Source organism: Castor canadensis, chromosome 18 (assembly GCF_047511655.1).
Source record: "Castor canadensis chromosome 18, mCasCan1.hap1v2, whole genome shotgun sequence".
Taxonomy (NCBI): Eukaryota; Metazoa; Chordata; class Mammalia; order Rodentia; family Castoridae; genus Castor; species Castor canadensis.
In genome coordinates this window covers 2,852,562-2,875,958 of record NC_133403.1, presented here as the reverse complement: position 1 = coordinate 2,875,958, position 23,397 = coordinate 2,852,562, and the positions used below count along the sequence as shown (strand labels likewise).

At 48.3% G+C, this 23,397-nt stretch overlaps 1 non-coding gene across 1 annotated transcript; it reads right to left on the bottom strand.

The window, feature by feature from the left end:
• Window positions 1-2,737: 2,737 nt before the first annotated feature.
• On the bottom strand, window positions 2,738-2,810 carry Trnav-cac (transfer RNA valine (anticodon CAC)). The gene has a single exon. It is a non-coding gene; the product is annotated as a tRNA-Val (tRNA).
• Window positions 2,811-23,397: the final 20,587 nt, after the last annotated feature.

The window sequence follows — 23,397 nt, the reverse complement described above, 5'->3', positions numbered from 1 at the left end:
TAAAGTGTGGCAGATGTGTGTGGGGCGTGTTCTGAAGTCTCATACGTGCACAAATACATACCTATTTGTGCTTAAAAAATCTTCATGTGCTCCGTGCAGTAAAGAGTTAAATCCGCAGGTTTGGGTTACTCAACCCTTGCAGATTCCCAAGAGACCGATGGCCTTCAGCAGCTTTGGAACATCCTGCCTGAGCAGTGCTCTTGTGTGCAGAGGCCTTGAGTCACTCACCAGTTGACTCGCAGTGTGTTTGTGACAGCTTGACCTCTGTGTGGCCAAAGACTGCTGACTGAGGTCACTTTACAGAGGCCTGCCTGCCTGTGTGACTGGCCGCCAATAAAAATCCTGGTCACAGGCTCTGGTGAGCCTCCCTGGTTAGTGACGCTTTGCACATCATGGCTGAAAGAATTAAGCACTGTTTGTGGGAGTAGCAGGGGACACCTGGAAGCCTGTCCCTGGTCTCTGCTGGGCTTTTGCCCTTTGCCAGTTCTGTCTGTATCCTTTCGTTAAAATAAGCTGTCGCAGTGAGTATGGTAGCCTTTTTGGAGTCCTATGAGTCATTCTTCTGACTGACTGAATCTTGGGGACCCTTGACACACAGTGCAAACCATTCACGTTGAGGTGGCCAATCCGTAATTAGGCCATATGTGTTTCAGTAACGTCAGTAGAAGTTTACTCCATTACACACCTAGTGAGCGTCTGTCATTGGCTAAGTGCCAGGAAAGTGCAGCCTCGGAGGTAAATAAGTGCACCCACAGCCCTTCACAGGGGACACTATGACCTTGCCATGACCTTGCAGCCTTCTGAATCTCAGTACAGGTCAGGAATACAGCAGCGTTCTTTTCCTTCTTGCTGCTTCCTGTTTCTCTCACCTGATACATCACTCTGTACAGAGCCCCACCTGTGAGGGACGTCCCCGTGGGTGCCTGAAACAGAGGATAGCACCGAACCCTATAACTTAATGCCTTTTCCACCTAACTAAGCCCTAACCGCACCGTGGCCACTACTTTTCCACTTTGAGGTGCAATAAGAAAATGAGCACGAATTTGTTTTTCCTTTTTCACAATTTTACAGACAGCAGATTTCCTCCTCACCGTAGATTTTTACTTACTGTGTCAAGAACTCACCTCGTCACCTGAAGGAAGCCTTTTATGCTTTCTCTTTGGCATGTACAAATTGCCAGCCCCTCCTACGCTTTGAGACTCTTATTAATAGAAAAAGGGTCACTTAAATGTCAGCACTGTGGTACCGAGATGGTCAACTTGGTAACTGAGATGGCTTTTAAGTGGTTAGCAGGCAGTGGAAGTAGAGCGTGGGTACTGGGTGGGGGCTCATTTGTGTCCCGGGCAGCACAGGATGGTGCAAGACTTCATCACGCCACTCAGAAAGGATGAGCAGTTTACAACTTGTGTATTGTTTATTTCTGGAATTTTCTACTTAATACTTTCAAACCACAGTCGATCATGGATAGTGAAACCATAGATGAGGGAAGACTACCGTGAATTTTATTGTTCTGCTTTCTGTATGAGGCCATGTTTGAAGGAAATACTTTGTAAAGTAATGACTGTCTCTGGTATTTGTTGTCATTTTTGAAATTAAGTTTTCATTTGTTTGCTTGCTTGTTTGTTTTGAGACAGGGTCTCCCTGTGTAGCCCAAGCTGGCCTCGAACTTGTGATCTTCTTGCTTCAGTGTCCCAAGAATTGAGATTACAGGTATGCGCCACCACACCCAGCATTGAAGACAGTTCTTAAAAGTCAGACCTATTGAGGTATAAGTTACATACATAAAAGGCACCCATTGTAAGTACAGGGTCCTGTGATTTGTGACAAATGCGTGCAGTCACGTAACTGCTACCACATCAAGATACAGAAAACTTCTGCCGCCCTGGAAAATTCCATCATACTTCTTTTCTTCTTATTATGATGTTGTTATACTGGGCGTACGCTGTGACAGTTACACAAGTTACGAACTTGTCACTCTCCTTTATCCCCCTCCCCCGTTCCTGAAATAGTTTCCATAGGTCTCATTTTTCCGTTTTTATCCATGAGTCCATGATATTCCACCACGTTTACACTCCTACACCCTTTCCTTATGTCCTCCCCTTCTCCCACGGGTCCATGCCCCAGATAGGACCTGTTTTACCTTCCTGTTTCCATTTTTGGAAAAAGGCACTTTTGTTTGTTTGAGATAGCTATATAGGGAGTTTCATTGTGACATTTCCATGTGCATATGTATTATATCCCGAATTGGTTCATCCCCTCTGTTTCTCTTACTACCTTAGTCCCCTTCTTACTGTGATTTCAACAGGCTTTAAAATTCTATATTCATTTTTGTATAGAAAGTACATCAACCATGTTCACCTTCGTAACTTCATTCTTTTACCCTCTCTCTCATTAGTGACCTCCCCTTAGCATGACCTCTTTTTCATAATATTTCTAGTATTTGCATTGTTCCTGTCTCCCACATAGAGGAGAAAGCATGTGGCCTTGTCTTTCTGAGCCTGGCTGACTTCACTTAACAGTACGTCCTCCATTTGCATCCATTCACCTTCAAACCACATGGTTCCATTCTTCCTTATCCATCATATTTCTTTATGATTGTGACCCTTCTCCCCATCCCCAGTCCCTGACAGTCAATGATGTGTTTTCTACATGTATAGTTTTGTTTTTTCCAAAATGTCATATAAGTGGGAAATCATGTGATATGGATTCATTTGTGCCTGCCTTTTTGGTTTTTTTTTGGTGGCACTGGGGTTTGAACTCAGGGCCTCACGCTTGTGAGGCAAGTGCTCTACCACTTGAGCCACTCCACCAGCCCTATACCTGCTTTTTTTGTTTTGTTTTTTAAAACCTAACCAAGTGGTTTCTGGGGCCATCTGTGTTGTCCCATAGCTATCAATAGTTTGTTCCTGTTAATTGCTGAGTAGTACTCCATTGTGTGGACGTACCACAGTTTCTTTGGGCTGTTTCCAGTTGGAGCTGTTATGAATTAACCTGCTGTGAGAATTCACATTGGGCATTTGTGAGGATGTTTGCATTTCTCTTGGATAAATTCCTAAAAGTAGGATTGTTGTGTCCCATGGAAGAGGGTGTGTGTAACAGATCGCCTACTGTCTTTCCAAATGGCTCGACCATTTTGTGTTCCCACAAGTGACATACGAGATTTCCAGCTGTACTTATCCTCACCACCATGTCGTATCGCCAGTCTTTTCTACCTTTAGTCTTTTGCTATGTGTTGTGTCGTGGCCACTTGTTGTCACTCTCATTGTTTTTTCCTGGTGACTAATAATGACCATCTTTTCCTGTGCCTATTTGCCATTCTTTTACTTTCTTTGGTGAGGCATACGTTCAAATTTAGTCTGCCTTTTTTAATTGGACTGTTTATCTTTTAGGAATTATGAAGCCCTCTCCATCCTCTGATACAAGTCCTTTATCCTCAGTGGTTTTTACAAGATCGTTTCCCAGTGTGTGGCTTGTATTTTCATTTTCCTACTGATGTCTTTTGATGGATAGTCTCGAGTGAATGTAAAAACATTCCCTATTTTAATGGTTGGCCTTCTCATCTCCTAAGAATCCTGTGCCTAACCCGGGGCCAGAAAGTCATGGTCTCCTTCTAGATATTCACTTTCAGCCCTCACATTTTGGCCCGTCATCTGCACTGAGTTCGTTGTCGTGTGGGGTGAGGAAGGGTTGAGGCCCATCTTCATACTCTGTTGTTCTTCGAGTGCCAGCTGCTTAGAGGGCATTCATTTCTCCCACTGAATTACATTGGCGCCTGTATAGATAGCTAATCAACCGTATGTTACTCTACATATCGATTCTTACACTTTTTCTGATCTTGAATACAGTCTTTTTTTTTTTTTTTGTGGTACTGGGATTTGAACTCGGAGACCCTCGCTTGCTAGACAGGTGCTCTACAACTTCAGCCACACCCCCACCATAGTCTTACTGAGTCTTGAAAATGTGTAGTTGTTTCCCCAACTTCTTTTTCTTTTTTCAGATTGTTTTGACTCTTCTAAGTTCCTGGCTTTTCCATTCTAATTTGTAGAATCATCGTGTCAGTCTCTACGAAATGATTGCTGGGATTTTGATTGGCTTTGCATCGGATCTCTGGATCAGTTGGGGAGAATTAACATCTTAAGATGCTGAGCGTTTTAATCCATGAACATGGAGATCTCCCTGTGTATTTGGCTGGCTCTAATTTCTCCCAGCAATGTTTTGTTTTCATTGTGTAGGTCTTGTGCATATCTTGTTTAATTAATCCCTGGGCATCTCGTGTTGATTGATACTGCTGTAAATGTTATTTTCACTTCAACCTGCAACAAGTTGTTACTAGTATAGAGAAATACAATGGGCTTGGTATATTTTGTGTATTTTATAGACATTGCACATTTTTATTTATTTTAAAATGAAGGTCCCACAGCTAATAAACGGTTGGAACTGAGATTTGATCCTGGGCTTTTGTCTTTTGGGCCCATGCTCTAAATCAGCAGCCCTCAAGCCTTTTGCTCTCCAGACTTTTTTTTTTTTTTTTTTTTTTTTTTTTACTTTTTTGGAGGTGTCAGGCTTTGAACTCAGGTTCTGTGCTTGCTAGGCAGGCTGTCCGCCACTTGAGCCACACCCTAGCTCCTCCTTGCTTTGGTTACAGTTCAGATAGGGTGTCTGATTTTTTTTAGGGGCCTGCCTTGGGCCACAGTCCTCCTACTTATGCCTCCCGTGTAGATGGGATTACAGGCATGAACCACCACACCCAGCAACAGACCCTTTTATGTTCTTCAAAACAACTGAGCCCAAAGGTTGGTGGAGTGGCATAAGCACTAAGAGCAACTGCGTAGCAAGTGTGAGGCCCTGAGTTCAAACCCCAGTGCTGTCAAAAAAAGAAAGAATGAGCCCAAGTGTATGTGCTTTGGACTACACTATCCAAGACACATTGATCGAGAAAAACAAAGTCAGTGGACTTATGCACAAGATTTCCAAGTTTACTATAAGGCTACAGATTAAAGTGGGGACCCCTAGAGCAAGCACAGACACACAGACCACTGGAACAGAAGAGAAGGTCCAAAAACAGGCCCTCAGAAACACAGCCCCCCTTGTCCATGGGGATATGTTCTGATATCCCTGGAAGGTGCCTGAAACCATGGATAGCCTGAACACTGTGTTTACAGAAGGTCCCCAGCTTAATGATGGCTCAGCTTCCAATGTTTTGATTACCTAATGGCTCTCAGTAGAAATCATACCACGTTCCTTTGACATCATACTCTTTTACAATGTATGTGTGGCCTTTCTTTCTTTTCTGTTTTGCTCTTTCCTGAGACACTTGTGTAAGATGCCAGGCAGCACTCCCAGGCTTCCGCGTGGTCTGCAGTGAGGAGGGGTGGCTCGGGTGCTCAGTAGATGAGGTGGGTTAAGTGCATTTTCCATTTAAGGTGTTTCTAGCTTCTGGTGGGTGTGTCAGGACGTAACTCCAAGGTAAACTGAAGAGCAGCTGTTGTCTTCACCTGTGTTCTGCAGCATTGCCACACAGTACCGGAGTTCATCTGCCCTTCCACGTTTTACGCCCTCAAGCCTTCCTTGCACCTCTCTTGTGCTTTGAAGCCATTATGAAGTAAATTAAGGGTTACTTGACACAGTTCTGTGATAGTGCAACGGCTGATCTGCCAACTGAGAGGGCTGCTAGTGTGGGGGTAGTGTATACAGAGTGGATACGCTGCACATCACATGACTCAGAATGGTACTAAAAGTTATGAATTTAAAGCTTATCCATCAGTTCTGGAATTTTCCATTTAATAGTTCTGGGCTGTGGTTGACTGCAGGTAACTAAAACCGTGGAAGTCAAAACCACAAGTAAGAGAGAGGACCTGGTTTACGTCAGAGGTCTGTGTCATTACACAGGGCAGATGATATTTTAGTAAATGATGTCAGGCTGGGGGTGTAGCTCAGTGGTAGAGCCCTTGCCTCGCATGTGCAAGGCCCTGGGTTCAGTCTCCAGCACCACTAAATAAGCCAGCAAACAAACAAATAAACTAACTAGAAATGTGGGAATCTTGAACAGAGACACAGGACACTGAGGCAATTCAGCAGGAAGCAATGTTTATTGTGCTGGCACAGACCCAGTGGACTTGAGTCCAAAGGCTGAACCCCGAGAACAAAGGGGTCTCACCTTGTACACCCTTGCAAGAAGATTACAGAAGCAAAAAGGAAGCTTTAACCCATACATGGTTGCATGCAACTCTATTGGCTCCTTCATCCCCCCAGTGCTGACCTTCACGTTCAGGTTCTTTAAGTTTTATCTCCCTGCTGTGCCGTCCCCTCCCCTGCTACATTATCAGAACACAGACTTGCTTGCTTCTTTTCTGTCCTCCTCCCTGGTACATCACTCCCCCCTTTGATGCTCAGACCCACCTAGGGTCAAAGAGCACCATCTTGATCTAGGGGTTTGTATTTCCACAGCATTACACGTGTGGACGTTTTTCTTTCTATAGTGGCCTCCATAATGGTCCTGATAGACCGCAATACCGGGGGAGCCAGGCAGGGAGTGTTAAGCATGCTCACCGCCCCATCGGGGTTTTGAATCCGCTCAAGGCAGAGAACCATCCTCCAAACAGGTCATTGGGATCCCATCCTCTCCAAGTCTGGATGGGGACATGGGCGATCTAACTCATTCTGTTTGTGATCCCTTCTGTGACCTTCCCTTCATCATCAGTCTGTAAGCAGCCGTTGCTTAGGTTAAATTTTCTACAAACTCCTCCCTCAGAAGTAAGCAGGTAGTCTAAAGCCCAGCGGTTCTGATGGATGGCGTTGCACATCTTAGTGCTTTGTTTTCCAGCAAATTGAGGGCTCTTGGAGTCTCGATAGTTATAATTTCAACAACCACCTGCAGCCTGATGATGCGGTTGAGCATATATATGGGGGTGCGATAGCCCCAGGACCCGTCTTCTGCCCACGTGGCAGGACAGTACTGGATGAGTCGCTCAGGAGGCCATTCATTCTTTCCAATTGCCAATTTGTAAGGTACCCCATTTTTGTCTATTTAATCTTTCTTCATATATGGGGACACCCAGTTTTTCACCTTGCCTAAGGGGAAGCAAGAAGAAGGATGGTCTGATTGAGCCTAGCACACATGACCCAAACCAGCTGCTAGGTAGAACCGAAAAAGCTTGCTTCCCACAGATCCAATACAGCCCCTGGGTGCCGCCAGTCTGTGTTTGCAGTAAGATTGTCCCAAGCTTTCCTGAGATTAGAGAAGCTGGCCAGTGGGTTGGGGTGGGGTTCTGTGTGGTTTGGAGCTCCTCACCATTGGGTCTCTTGGGCAGTGTTGTTATAAAACCTTGTCCTAGACAAGTTAAATCCCCTACCGGGGTGGAGAACTGGCCTTTTGAGCAGGAGATACAGTAACTTCCAATGAAGTTTTTAGGAGCCAGATGCCTTTCCTATTTCGGAAAAGCAATCTCATTAAAGGGCTCCCATGGGTCCAGCTCCCTTGCTTCCCAAGGCCATTGGCCTCCCACGTTGGTTTCCCCCACAAACATAGCACAAAGTGACATTCAGTGTAAGTTCTTGGCCTTGGCAGAGATGGAAAATTCACTCCTCATCTTCTCATGAAAGGAATGAAGAACTTGGTAGGAGGAACCCTCATGGGTATCAGTTAGTAATTTGAGGTGCATCAGCGTCAAGGCCCTTTCCATCTATCCTTATACCCATTACATGTCCCTCTGTCCAATCAGACGCCTTAAGTACAGCAAAAGTCACAGGGTTACAGGTGCCAGGGGTGCAGTCAGGGACAGCTGTCCCCTTGTGCAGTAGGGCTACGTGTTTTGCCCTTTGCCATGGGGCCCATGAAACCCGACCCCAATAAGGGCAATAATAAGAACCCACGTCATCACATGACCAAGAGTTGTCTCCCAGGCACATACACTCATCATGTGACATATAGGCTCTTTCCCACGCTAGACTCCCACAGTCACAGCCTGTGCCTCCACACCCACCTTGGTTTGTGGCCGCACATGCATCAGAGAACATAGACACTGGTTTATCAGGACTAAACACCTGGTATGGCTGACAAGGTTCCCAGGGTTGCGGACGCTCCTAATCTCTAACCATTGCTCCCGAGGGCAATGGGGTTGAAGCAGATATGCTGATTACCATGGGAGCACACCAGATAGGTGGTATGGTTGTGAGTGCATGACCCGATGACAGAGCTTGCACAGGAATAGTAAGTATGGAAAAGCAAAGTCCTAGTGACAGCATTTCCTGCCCAAGTAGTATGCGTACACAGGTGACAGTCTGAGATCTGGGGGTTCCCCAGCAAGGGACTGATTAAATTCAACAAGAGGAAAACATGGAAAAGACCCATCCCTGGAGGGAGAAGATGATGACTCCTCTACCTTCTGCCGTGCGTAGGCTAGTCAACTTCCAGAGTGACTAGAGCAAGGCTGTGTCCTGGTTGTGGTCCTCTGTTGTCTCCCAGGAAGTAGAGTCCTGCCGAGGAAGGGCATGGGTGCTCTGGAGGGTGATCTTGCACAGTGAAGCCAGATCAGGAATGGACTTCCACTCAAGAGAGGCTGGCTTTACTCAGCTGTGGAGGATCTGAGGAGCAATCTCTGCTACTTTAACTGTGGTAGGTGTAGACAAAATAACAACAAAAGGTCCTCTCCAGTGAGGCTTTAATGGCTGGACACTCCATTCCTTTACCCAGATGGAATCCCCTAGCCTGCAAGGGTGTATGGGAGTTGTCAGGCTGACAGAAAGTCTCACCCAGACCTAGCCATCTAGGTCATCTTTGAGAGAGTCAACCCAAGGGTCTGCATCTGTTGCCTCATGGTGAGGTCACCCATTTCTTTGAGGTCCCCCCGTATGCCCTTGATTAATGGGGGTGGGCATCCATAAAGGACTTCAAAGGGTGAGAGCCCTGTCCGTTTCATGGGACTAGATCTAATTCTCAGTAATGCTGTGGGCAGTAATTGATCCCACTGCAGAAGGATCTCCTGACACAGTTTCCCCAACTGTGATTTTAGGGTTCTATTCATACGTTCCACTTTTCCTGAATTCTGAGGGCAGTAGGTCTTATGCAACTTCCAGGTGATTCCTAAGCCCTTAGCCACCAGCTGTACCACCTGTGCCACAAAGGCTGGCCCATTATCTGACCTAATAATACAGGTATTCCAAACTGAGAGATAATTCCCTTTAGCAGACATCTGACCACCTCCAAGGCCTCTTCAGCCCATGTGGGGGAGGTGTCCACCCATCCTGAGAAGGTACAAACCAACCCCAGCAGATATTGCATCCCTGAGCTTGTGGCATTTCAGTGAAGTTCACAATCAAATTTTCAAGAGGAGTTCCACCCACACTTTGCACTTGGGGAAGCACTCTTGGCCCTTATCTGGGGTTATTTTTGGCACATAGGCTACATCTCTCACATACTGTCTTACTTACGTTGGAGAGCTTGGGGACATAAAAGTGCTGGGCCAGGGTGGTCTCAAGGGCTGTTTGCCCTGGATGAGTTCCTTCATGGAACTGCTTGACAAACATGGGAACCAGTGACTCAGGTATGGCAAAGTGGCCATCGGCAAACTTCCACCATCCATCCGGTAGAAAATTTCCCTCCTCAGTCTTAAACCAAGCCTGTTCTTGTGGTGTGTATCATGCATCCCATTCAGCTAAGGGGCATGGGAACAAGGCAGCCATCAGGACAGTTGGGGCTGGTCCCCTTGTGAGGGCTGCTTGTTTGGCCTCCTTGTCAGTTTTCCAGTTTCCCCGGGTAATTGTTGCATCTTCATTTTGGTGACCTCAGCAGTGTATGACTGCCACCTGCTTAGGAACCTATTCAGCTTCTAGCAATTCCAAGTTTCTTGTCCATACTTAGCATTCTTTCCTCCCGAGTTAGTGAGCCCCCTTTCTCTATATCAGGCTCCTAATGACTATTAGGAAAGGCATACTCAATAGGAAAAGGGGACCAGGAACTAGAGAAAAGGTGAGATCAAAAAGAATTAACCTAGAAGGTAACACACACACACAGGAAATTAATGTGAGTCAACTCCCTGTATAGCTATCCTTATCTCAACCAGCAAAAACCCTTGTTCCTTCCTATTATTGCTTATACTCTCTCTTCAACAAAATTAGAGATAAGGGCAAAATAGTTTCTGCTGGGTATTGAGGGGGTGGGAGGGAAAGGGAGGGGGCGGGGTGGGTGGTAAGGGAGGGGGTGGGGGCAGGGGGGAGAAATGACCCAAGCATTGTATGCACATGTGAATAATAAAATAAAAAAATAAAAAAAGGAAAGGCATACTTAAGAGTCCATATAGACGTTTACCCGCACACCTGCAGTGAGCTGGAGAGCCCGTGTGAGGGCAGTGAGCTCTGCCTTTGTGCAGAGGTCCCTACCGGCAGTGGACATGCTTCAGTGACAGCGTCCAGGGTCACTACTGCATATCCAGCAAAGCACGTGCCATCCCGGACAAAGCTGCTGCCATCTGTGAGATAGTCAACCTCCAGATTACCGACAGGCTGATCAGTTAGATCTGGCTGGCTGAAGAAAACATCATCCATAACCTCTAAGCAGTCGTGCTCTGGGGGCCTGAGTCAATCAGCAATAGGGTGGTCAGGTACAAACAATCTCCAGCCAGATGTGTGGGTTTTCGCATAGCACATTCTGTATTTAACCATCCAAGACTTAGCCGGTAATTTCCCTTATACTCCATGAGTGTCAGGACGGAGTAGGGAACCTGAACAGTGAGTTCTTGCCCTAGGGTGAGCTTGTCTACTTCTGTCACCAGGGCAGCAGGGCTGCTAGGGCATACAGGCAAGGTGGCCAGCCTCAGGAAATGGTATCAAGTTGTTTTGACAAGTAAGCCACCAGACAGTGCCAGGAGCCTAGTAGCTGAGTCAGGATCCCAGTAGCTATCCCCTTTCACTCGTGGACATACAGGAAAAAGGGCTTCATCACATCCAGCAGGCCTAGAGCAGGGCCATTAGTTAGTGCCCTCTTGATTTCTTTAAAGGCTTTCTCTTGCTCCCTTCCCCATACTAAAGGTTCCCATTCTCTACTTTGTGGCTTCATAGAGAGGTTTGGCCATGAAGGAGTAGTTAGGGATCCAGATTCAGCAGAAACCTGCAGCTCCCCAAAACTCTGATTTGCTGGTGGGTCTTAGGTGTTGGGATGGAACATACAGCTTGTTTCCTGTCAGGGCCGAGCTTGCATTGGCCCTGGAACAGATGAAAGCCAAGGTATTTGACAATGTTTTGGCAAATTTGGGCCCTTTTTCTAGAGACTTTGTATCCTGCCTCCGGTAAAAGAGAAAGGTGAAGGGACTCTTCTCTTTCCATACAGTCCTCCCAAGTTGGTCCAGCCAGCAGGAGGTCATCTAGGTCCTGGAGGAGTATGCAGCCATGCAGGTTAGCTAAGAAGGCTTTGCGGTAGGATGCCAAGGCAGTTCCGAAAATAGTGGATGAATTTTTGAAAGCTTGTACAGTCAAGTACAGGCTAGTTGCCCCTTTTCCCCAGGATTGGGATTTTCCCATTGGAGGGCAAAAATAGGCTGGCTCTGTGGGGCCAGGAAGATGCAGAAAAATGCATCCTTAAGATCTAGGCAGGTAAAAAACTTTGTTCAGTTGGGACAAGGCCTAAAAGCGTGTATGGATTTGCGACTATGGAGTGCAAAGTGACAGTTGCTGAATTTACTGCCTGGAGGTCCTGAACTGGCCTGAAATCCTCAGTCCCTTGTTTCTAGACTGGTAATAAGGGGGTATTCCAGGATCCCATATTTTAGGAGTCTGTCAAAGAGTTTTTGAATTCTGACCTGGGCCTTGCGGGGGATGAAGTACTGTTTTTGGCTGATGGGATGGCTCCTGGCTTTAGTTCCACTACTACTGGGGACATGTTTTGGGCCAGACCTGGGGGTCATCTTCAGCCCTTACACCTGGATCTTGAAGGGAAGCTCAGGAATCTCAGGAGGCCTCCCTCACCCTTGGGCATGGAGCCGCCATTCCTCCTCTTGTGCAACCATGAAGATTAGAGTCTTTGCCTCAGGTCCTCTCAACTTTAAGGCTGCTGTGCCACCTGAATGAAAAGTTATCTGTGCCCTCAGATTGCATAACAGGCCACAGGGCAATCAGGGAGACAGAGGAATTCATGCCTTACTTCATGACTCCCCAGATTGCATTGTCTGGACACTAAGAAGGCACTCCACCCCTGTAACCCTGATAATAGTTGCATGCTTTTTGGAAAGATGGCCTACAGGCTGGGTCACAACTGAATGTTCAGCGCCTGTGTCCACCATGAGATCAACGGGATGACCCCTATTTTCATTCAGACCATAGGCTCCTGGGGGCCCAGTAGAATGGAGCCTGGTCTGTCATAGTCCTCCTCATTGCCTTCCAGGCCTGCCAGTCCAACAGTGTTTTCCTCCCAGGGGCCAGCTCACCTGTGGGTGGGCTGCTATTTTCCTTAGACATCCTGGCCTCTGCCTCTGGTCTGGGGGGCCTTTTGGGAGTCCCTGGCCCACTGGGGACATTCATTCTTCCAGTGCTGTTTCTGACAACAGTAGGCACATTGATTTCACCCTACTTTCTCCCTAGGGTAGGGGCGTCCTGGGGGCATTTGTTGTCACCCTCAGGGATTGCCTCTGCCTCTGTCTGGAGCCCATCTGACTGTCCAGCAAGGGCTGCTGCAAGGAGGTCCATTTTCCTTTTCATCTTCCTGTTGGCCTCCCATTTAGCCTCCTGATCTTGATTAATAAAAACCTTTGTGGCACCCCTGGGAGCTGGCTGGCGTTCATTCCAGCAAATCCCTCAGTTTCTGCAGTTTTCACCTGTGTCTCCCTGGGCCTGGAAAACAAAAGCAGCATTGGTCATCTGCCGATTTTCAGTGGCTTCCGGGTCAAAGGGGGGTGTACAAACGGAAGGCCTCACACGAGTGCTCATAGAACTGGCTGGGACTCATCTGGCCCCTGGAGGACTTTTGATGTTTTGCTCAGGTTCATGCCCTTTTTCCCTCCTTCCTTCATGCCTCCCAATAATGCCTCCTGATACCGTTCAAATCACTGGTAATCTCGGTCATCACTGGGGTCCCAATGGGGGTCTTCCTCAGGGAAATGGGCTTGAGTGTATGCCTGGGCATTTAGAGTGACCTCGGGCATGATCTTCTGCTTTAGAGCTGTTGTACGGCGTTGCTCTGCAGTCAGGAGAAGCTGTCGACAGTCTGTCCAGGTGGGTTTGTAAGTCTGGATGATAGACTGCATCAAATCAACCGGAGCCTGAGGGTTTTCCGTGAAGGAGGGGGTGTGATGCTTCCAGTTGAGGAGGTCTGTGGTGGTAGAGGGCTGGTAGACAAATACCCATCCTCCTCCTCGTATTTGACCATCCTGGTCATAACACATTGGGCCTTGGACCTCCCTCAGGGGCATCTGCAGGGCAGTGGGAGTCTGAGGAGAGGAGGGGTCCTTGCGGAGACTGGCTGGATGCCCCCGATTGAATGGGGGATGTGGAGTGGGCATGGGGTCCCTAGGATTCAGGGGGGTCAAGGGAGTTGAAGCCCCAGGGGCTTCTGGGCCACATTTGACAGGTGTGACTGTCCCTCAAGCTTCCCCATCCAATTTCACAGGTGAGGGTGTACAACAGGATGGCTGAGGTGGATAAAGTGCACATAGGGCAGTGGTATTTCCTCAGGTTCCTCAGCCAGTATAGGCTCCTTTGTTTTCTCTCTATGCTTGGAAGTTGCGGCCACCCTAGCCACCATAATTCCACAGGCCTCTTCTAGACAGGGCTTTGGTTATGTGGGCCAGCTGAGGACAGCACCCTGTCAGCAGTCAATATGGGGAAATTGATCTGGGTGCCCAGACCTTCCTACAATTACCCTATAAACTTCATTAACCACAGTTTTATCTAGTGACCCTTCCGGGGGCCTCCCTACACCAAGAGCAGGCCAGTCTACTTCACAAAGGGCCTTAAGCCTGTTAGGAGTAAACTTTACTCCATAGTCACCTATAAATCCCTTTTTAAAGTTCTTAACCATACATTCCAAGAGGGTGTTTTTACTCTGATTTCCACCCATTTCCTCCGACTACCAGACGTCAAGACAGACATGGAGGGGTAGGGGTTTTGGGGGAGAGGTAAGGGGTCCCCTCTTCTCTGATACACAAGAGAGAACAATATGCACCCCTTATTGGTGACTTGCACTTGGTCACCCAGCCAGGAACTGCACCTCCACAGGGTCCTCACTTGCTTCATCTGTATCTGGCCGCTCCCCTCGTGGGGATTTAGGCGTCTCGTAAGCCATAGTGAGTCTGTATAAACCCCAGCCAGAGGCCTGTTGGGCTCACCCTAGACCATGAGTTCACCTGGACCCCCAGATAGGGACTCCACACTCACTCTGTAGCCAGGCTACGTCTCATTCACACACAGGCATCCAACATCTCCACCCCACACCTGGCGCCTAGGAGTCATGGTTTCGCTTTAGCTCAGAACTGTACTCAGGTGACTCTGGGAGGTGATCAAGCTCCCTTTCTGCCACTTAGGGGCAGGCCAAATATTTGAATCTGGGTTCTTACCAGTCTGATGGGCGGCGCTCTCCTTACTGGCTCCTGTGCCTTTTGGGTTCCATTGTGCATCTGAGGCCCTCACCCTGACTCATGGGGAAGACAAGTCCCTCTTCCAGATCAAACTGTCCGTTGGGGCCTGGCAGGATCACTTCTTCTGGTGGTCCAAGGGACACACCCTGGTGACAAAGGAGGTGAAAAACCACTGTCTCTGCAATCCTGGACAAGTGTCCCGGAAATGTTATGGGAATCTTGAACAGAGACACAGGACACAGGCACAGACTCAGCAGACTCAAGTTCAAAAGCTGAGCCCCAAGCACAAAAGGCACAAAAGGCAAGCACAGAAGCAAAAAGCAAGGTTTAACCCATACGTGGTTGCCTGTAACTCTCTTGGCTACTTCACCCCCAGTGCTACGTGACCTTCTTCACGTTCAGGTTCTTTAAGTTTTATCTCCATGCTTTGCCGTCCCCTCCCCCGCTATGTTGTCAGAACACAGACTTGCTTGCTTGTTTTCTGGCCCTCTTCCTTGCTACCAAATAACATGTGCTGAAACAGTGGGGTGAGTATGGAGGAGACTGAGCCCTCATCCTTAATTCAGACTCCACAGTGTATTCCAGACCCAAATTCAAAAGCTACAACTAGCTTCTAAAAAAAAGTTCCAGACAGTGGAGTGGGGTAGGTAAAGCTTTCTTAATCAGATCAGAAAATACACTAAAACAAAAAAAAAATTGGTCCCACTTAAAAACACTTAATCAGGAAAAGGCATTAAAGAAATGGGTCTGGACTCACTGGGAATGGTTGCCTAGCAGTTAGGTCTAAATTTGATCCTTAGCATACAAAAAAACCAAACCAAAGTGTATCATTTTAAAAACAGACTACCTATGGGCTGATAAAGAATCCAAATACAAAATATACAAATCAATAAATAAAATACCTTGTTTCAAAATGAGCAAAAAACATGAACAAGCATTTCACAAAAGAATATTCAAATGACCAGTAAGCATATTAAAAGGTACTCAGAATAATATCGAAGAAATACAAATTTAAAGCCACAGCGAGATACCCCACACGGTTGGCAAAACGACTGGAGATTTTTAAGTGGTCATTACCAGTGTTGAGGCTGTGGAGTGCTCTGTGTCATCACCGGCAAACCGTACGCGTATCTGGGCTCCAGGAATCCTATAGCCACGTGCTCAGGAAAACTTAGCTCATTGTCCATCAAAAGACTGAGCACAAATTTTCATAGCGGCTTTGTTCCTAACAGCCAAAGACTGGACAGAATCTAATTATCCATCTGCAGGAAAATCCATGACACATGTGACACAGTCACACAGTATAATACGATCAGCAATAATAAAATTAACACAGATGAGCTCAAAAACAGCGTGCTGGAGTGGAGTGGAGCCAGTGGTAGAGCGAGCTTAGCGAGCCCAAGACCCTGGGTTCGACCTCCAGCAAAAACTGAACGGAGGAACGTATGCATACAGTTCCATTCATGTGACATCCAAGAAGCAAAACTAACGTGCGATGACAGAAATCAGAATGATGCTGAGAGAGACAAACATCACGTGTTCTCGCTCCTATGTAGAATGTAGACCTAAAAGAGTGACACCAGTGTAGTGGGAGGGGGAGGGGGGTGATGTGACCTCATATGCAAGTGTGAAAACAGGATAATGGCATCCATTAAATCGTTCAGAGGGGCGAGGGGGAAAAGAGTAATAGCGGGTGAATTTCACCAGAGTGCATGGCATCATGGGGACACCACAGTGAAACACCCCTGTATCATCATATGCACTTTGTTTTTGGTGGGTCTGGGGTTTGAACTCAGGCCTTCACACTGACAAAGCGGCCGTGATCCTCCTTTTGCGCTTCCCCACTTAGGTGGGCTGACGGGCGCACACCATCACACCCAGCTAAGTGGTTAGTGACGGGCCTCAAAGCATGATCCTCCCTGCCTCCACCTGTCAAGCAGCTAGGATTTCAGACTCGAACACCAAGCCCAGCAAAGTAACTGTATTTTCTAAAACCAACAGAAAACAGGAAGAAAGGCACAATTGTTCTCCTTAGAAGAGTGACATTATTTTATGTCTTCGCAACGTCTTCAGCGTCTGGCTTAAAGTCTGCTTGTGCATTTAATTGGTGACAAATTCCCAGGTCGTGCAGCCTTGGAAGACTGCCCTGTCCACTTGCACGAGGAAGCAAGTGACAAGACAAGCAGCAGCTTAGAATTGCTGTGACAATAGCTGAGACCTCCCAGCGCTGCAAGTCTCAGAGCAGTAGGCTCCTGCCAACTGCAAGCTGCACCCCCAGATTCACCTCCCTTAGCTCTGCTGTAACACGTGGCCTGAGGGGAATAACACCCCAAGTCTAGGACGGGGGTGCGCTAGCTACTGGTTCTGATTCGGCTCGTTCGTTCCTTCCCCATTTTCCAGGCTCCTCCCTTACATTTTCCAGGCTCAGTAGCTTTGGAGATCAGGACACCTCTTTCTGTCACCTTTCCCTCCTCTGCTGGAGGCAGCTGGAAGAAAGCATCAGGGCCCAAGCTCGGCAGGGATCAAGTCTGTTTCAAGGTGACCGCTGCTCTGCTGTCCCAGGCATGGGCACCAAAGTGTGGGGCTGCAGTTCGTCTCGTAACAAATGAATTCACATACATGTCCACATCTGATTCAAAGCAGGATGGCGGCTGGACACAGACCATTCTCCCAGGCTGCCTCAGCCAAATGCTGTCCCCACATGCGGGGCCTTCGCTGTTCTGGAATGATTTCTTAAGCAGTGCTCACTGAAATTCTTTCTTAAATGACTTGGGAAACCTGTGGCTCACGGAGGCCCACTGTTCGTGGTTAGAGTCGATAGATGTCGCTGGCATTTTCCAGTCTTTCCCTACATGGTAATAGATTTTTTTCACTGTTTTCCTGTAAATTATTTTAAATTATGGCTCACTGTATAATCCTAGCTACTTGGGAGGCTGAGATCAGGAGGCTCACGGTTCGAGGCCAGCCCTGGCAAATAGTTTGAGACCCCATGTCCAAAATAACCAGAGCAAAATGGACTGAGGTGCAGCTCAAGTGGTAGAGCGCTGGCTTGGGAAGCCCTGAGTTCAAACCCCAGTCTCACCAAAAAAAAAAAAAAAAAAAAAATTGTGAGTGGATCTTTAAGCTGTGGAATAGCTTATAGGTTTAATAAAAACCTTTCATTTCTGTAAGGGAAAATATATTTAATGGGCAAACTTGCAAAAGAAAAGAAAACACAAGTCACTGTCACTCATGTCACTCACCATAGCCCAGCCAGGGTATTGTACAAGGTGAAAGGAACCAGGGCTGTGATTAGAGCTGGGGACAATGGTGCCTGTTTCCAGACACTTCCATCACTCCAGGCGGCCCAGGGCCGGTCAGTGCCGAGGAAATGCATCCTGCGGTGCTTAGGCACACACTCGCAGAACAACTCTGTTATCAAAAGGAGGCTTGAGTCTCAAACCGGTGTTGAGTGGCTCACTTACTCTGTCCCACTAAGATGGTTCTGGTGCCAAGATAATTCTGTGCACGGCTGTCGTGTGCTTGTGCAGGCCCATCCCCGTGGAGCTTGAGGACAAACGTGACTCCCCATATCAAGGAGTTTGCAGTCTCTGCAGTTCTCTGTTTTTTGGGGGACAACACACCACTTATAAAAGAATTTGGACTAAAAGAGTGGGGAGGGGACTTGTGGAAGAGGGAGAACTTGAAGTCAGCCTTTAAAGATTGCTAAGATCTTTGACAAATATAGATAACAAGAAAGAGACGACTATTTTTCAACTGCAACCTGAGATTTTTTTTTTGACAGCACTGAGATTTGAACTCAGGGCCTCACACTTGCCAGGCGGGTGCTCTGCGGCTTGAGCCACGCCCCCAGCCCGCAGCTGAGGGTTTGCAGAGCGCGTGTCTGATCATCCCATCTCCCTGCTCAAAGCCCTGCAAGGATGAGGAGCATTAATGGCCGCTTTGCTTTGGGAGAGAATGGTGCCTGGCACACAGCAGATGCGAAAACTGAGGCACAGAGAAGGGTCATGTCCCCAAAGCCAGCGAGGTGTGGCAAAGCCAGGTAGAACTCAGTGCCCCTGGGGCACCGCTCTCTGACAGGTCTCAGCGGCTCTGCTGAACGCACTGAGCTCAAACTCCAGCTGCCAGCGGGGTCGAGCCCGCTGGAGACTCAGGGCAAAGCGCTTTTTCCAGCTTCGAGATGCTGTCCCTACTCCCTGGCATGTGCTCCGTCCTCCACCTCCAAAGCCAGCACTGACCCCTCTGTCCCTTATGGCAGGGGACCATCAGCCAGGAGAAGCGCCTGTCTCAAGGGCCACACCTTCATCACACCTGCAAGCTCTGCAGTGTAAAATGATGGACTGAACAGGGGGACATCACTGCCAGCCAAAGGTACCACCTGGCTGGCTGGTGGTTGTACTGAAACTCATTCTGGGACAGCTGCAAATGGAGCCAGGTGCCCGTGGCTCATGCCCGTAATCCTAGCTACTTGGGAGGCTGAGATAAAGAGGATCGAGGTTCGAGGCCAGCCAAGGCACATAGTTTGTGAGACCCCATCTCCAAAATAACCAGAGCAAAATGGACTGGCAGTGTGGCTCAAGCTGTAGAGTGCCTGCTTTGCAAGTGCGAAGCCTTGAGTTCAAACCCCAGTCCCTCCAAAAAAGAAAAAGGGTTTCAAATGGACACCAAATGCTGTCTTTATGGAAAGGAGCCAAGGCTAGAATAACATAGGAAGACAGGAACCACGACATCCAGGAAACAGGAAGGAGCAGTGGCCTCCTCCCTCTGGCCACCTTCAAGTCCCTCTTCTGTCCCCTGTTGGTGATACTGATCAGGAAACCAGCTAGCTGGTAAGAGTTTTGTAGATGCAGGCCCAGCATGACAGAACAGAGTGGAGAACGGCAGGCTTGAGGCTGAGAGACAGTGACATCAGTACCAGGAAAAATTAAGCTTAAGCTGGGTGCCAGTGGCTCACGCCTGTAATCCCAGCTACTCAGGAGGCAGAGATCCTCAGGAACAAAGTTCGAAGCCAGCCCCAGGCAAATAGTTTATGAGACCCTATCTCGAAAAACCCATCACAAAAAAGGGCTGGAGTGGCTCAAGTGGTAGAGCGCCTGCCCAGCAAGTGTGAGGCCCTGAGTTCAATCCTGAGTACTGCAAAAAAAAAAAAAAAAAAAACCCAGCCTGGTTACATGGTGAGACCCTGAAATAAATAAATCAAAAAGTAAAATTCCAAGCACAGGTTCTCCCCCGTAGGTATTTCTTTGACACGGTTATAAAGTTGAAAAATTGTAAATTGAACCATCGTAAGTTGGGGCCATCTGTATATAATGAAAGCTTCATAACTGCAGTTTTTAGAAACAAGTAGAGACACCCCCAAAATGGGCAGAACCACAGCACATACCTCAGTAGAGCAGAGAGTAAACAGTCATTTGTTGTCACTGCATAATTATGCACGGGACACTTAGACACCTGGCAGCACGCTAAGCCTCGCCACACACCTGTGAGTAACGTGTTGTGCTGTGACATCAGGACGACCACAGTGTCACTGGGCAGTGGGAATTCTTCAGATCCATTATAATCTCATGGACTACCAATGCATTTCCTGTCATTGGCCAAAATGTCATCGCGCTGTTGTGACTACGCAAGAGGAGCCTGGGGTATCTGGCAGTGCCAGCAAGAAAGAGAGTTCCAAAAACCAAACATCAAGCACAGAGTCCCCGCAAAGACAGGGGCCAAACTTGCACCCCTGGAGCCACAGAAATGAAGTAGCAAATTAAATCTGCTGCTAGAATTAGAACAACGCACACTTCCCCAGAGACTATTAAAGAAAGAGACAGAGCCGGGGATGCGTGACGCTTGTCAGCCGTCGGTGTGGACTGACAGCACCCAATCATGAAAATAGGCCTGTGTCAGCCCAAAGCTGTCATCCAAAGTATTAAGTAAATGTCCCCAGGTGTTCAAGCTGACATTAATCTGTGAGCGTGCAAATAAACAGAGGGGCGGAAGCAAATCCTGGTGCAGAACAAATAGCTCACTGTGCACTCACGAGGTGGAGCAGAACTCCCTGTCCTTTAAGTGCAGGCTGCACGGAGTGAGCAGTGGGGACAGGGGGCAGGGCCCTGGTTCCATCCCCAGCACCACCAAAACAAACTGGAAAGTTATTCACGTTAAATGCTTATTTTTATTTATTTTTTGTGTGTGGGATTGGGGTTTGAACTCAGGGCTTTGCGCTTGCAAAGCAGGCGCTCTACCACTTGAGCCCCACAGTGGCCCTCCAGTCCATTTTGCTCTGGTTATTTTGGAGATGTGGGTCTCTGGTGAACTATTTGCCTGGACTGGCCTCGAACCACGATCCTCCTGATCTCAGCCTCCCTAATAGCTAGGATTACAGGTGTGAGCCTCCAGCACCTGTCAAATTTATTTTATTTTTGAAGTATTAGGGATGGAACTCAGTTTCCCACAAATTCTACCAATCCACTCTCCCAGCCTTAAAAGTCTATTTTATTTATTTTGGAGGGCAGTACTGGCCCCCAAACTCAGGGCCACACTTACTAGGCAGACGCTCTTCCACTTGAGCCACACCCCCAGCCCTTTTTGCTTGAGTTATTTTTCAGAGTCTCTTGCTTTTTACCCAGGGACCAGCCTTGGACTGTGATCCTCCTGCCTTCACCTCCCAGTAGCAGGTATTACAGGCATGCTCAGCTTGTTTGTTGAGATGAGGGTCCCGATAACCTTCTGCCCAGGCTGGCCTGGACCTTCCATCCTCCCATCTCCACCTCCTGAACCGCTAGGATTACGGCCATGCGCCACCACGCTCAGCGTCTAAAAGTTTGCTTTAAAAACACTGCTGTTCACTAGGTCCCCAGAGAGTTTTTCTTTATAAAAATCTATGCACAGTTTGATTATTGTTCAACCCAGAAATGGTACTTTTCAGAACTTGCAATTAAAATAGTTACAAAGAACATTAATTGTAGCTAGTTGCAGAAGCAAAAGGAGGAAACTGCTTACCTGTCTGTAATTCTAGAAATTGTGGTATGATAACCCCTGCAGGTGTCCTGTGCCTCCCCGGGAAAATAGAACAGCAACTCTGATGTCACCCCTCCCAGGCGCTTGCTTGCTACTCAGAGACCACACTTGGGCCCAGAGCTCAGGTCTCCCCTTGCCCTCCGGCTCCTGCCTGCTGGCTTTCATGCCTCCCTCCAGATGGCCTTGCTCCCTGGCCCCTCCTGCCCTTGTCCCCACGGCATGAAGAACCCCCTGCCCCAGCCTAGCGGACACCTCTGTTCCTTTGTTCCTCAGGGAAACCATCCTGGTGCCCAAATTGGACCAAACCGCGGGTGCGGGCTGCAGACCCCCTTCCCTCCCTGTCAAAGGCCTGCGTCCTCCTGGGGTTCAGGAAAGGGTGGCCCCCAGGCTCCCAGGACCTAGCACCGTCAAGTTGTGGGAGGGGAAACAGGAGTCTGTGCATTGGGCTAAGAATATCCTCGAGCTGGCCACAGGCCATGGGGAGGGAGTGCCAGAAAGGTCACCTGGGGCCCAACCCGGAAGCCAGTCAACGCCAGACTAAGTAAGGACGTTAGCCAGTTAAATGGTGGACTCAGTGGACAAGAATTGGGATGATCGACACATTTCCTTTTTGGGGATGGTGGTACCGGGGTTTGAACTCGGGCTCACACTTGCTAGGCTTTACCCCTTGAGCCACTCCACCAGATCTGTTTGGTGCTGGGTATTTTTGAGATAAGTGTTCGACTGTTTGCCTGGGCTGGCTTCGAACCTCGATCCTCCTGATCTCTGTCTCCCTACTAGCTGGGATTACAGGCGTGAGCCACTGACATGTAGGTCGTTCTGCATTCTTTTCACAGCAAGAAATGTTTAAAGTCTTTTTAGTTTAATATTTTTTCAGTGCTGGAACTTGAACCCAGAGCCTCGTGCATGGCAGGCAAGACTGTTCTACCAAACCACGCCCCCCCCATCCTGTTTCAATTTTGGGGGGCTGAGGGGAGGTTGGTGTTTTGAGACAGAGTCTCACTCTGTAGCCCAGGCTAGCCTGGAACCTGTGATCCTCCTGCCTCAAGCTCCCGATTGGGATTACAGCTGTAATGCTGGGATTACAGGTGTGTACTGCCAGGCCTAACCCTGCTGTAATTTTTTTAGATAGATATTTGCTGAACTGAACATGAATTTGAAGTGAATTGGAGCCTGAGAGGCAGAGGAGATCGACTTGTTGGAAAAAAAGTGTGAGTTACATCCTAAAGGATGTGGGGACAGCATATCAACCGCCTCCACACCCTCAGGTGAGGAGCCCCGAATTGCCCAGGTGGGTGAGAGAAGGCTGTGGAACCTGGTGAGGCCTGGTGGCCGTTGGGATTTCTCGATGGCTCCTTCCTCTGTCTCTGGGGGCCTCAGGTTGTATCTGAGCTGCCAGCGCCCGCTCCCTACCTGTAAGCTTAGGGCCAGGGCAACTCAGAGGCGGCCCCACCCTAAGCCATCAAGAAACAGGCACAGTTAATGGTCCATAAATTCTCTCTCTATCCCAGTCCCCAGAGCTCCCTCCTGAGTTATTACCCAGGAAGAAACAGAAAACTCACACAAACCTGTGTATTTCAGAAACGAAGCTCGCTCTGTTGTTTTTGCTGCGTCTTTGACTTAAATTGGTGGGGCTTTGCAGCTGGAAGCGAGTCTGCTTCCCACAGCTGGGAGAGGCTGTCACAATGGCACCATTGCGGCTCGCACAGATGCACGGGGCGACCGCATTTGTGGGGCCCGTGCAAAACGAACGTGAGGGCCTCTGGTCCAATACAGAAGGAACTGCATGACTGCCACAGGAGCGTCGAAGCAAAGCTCCATGCCACTA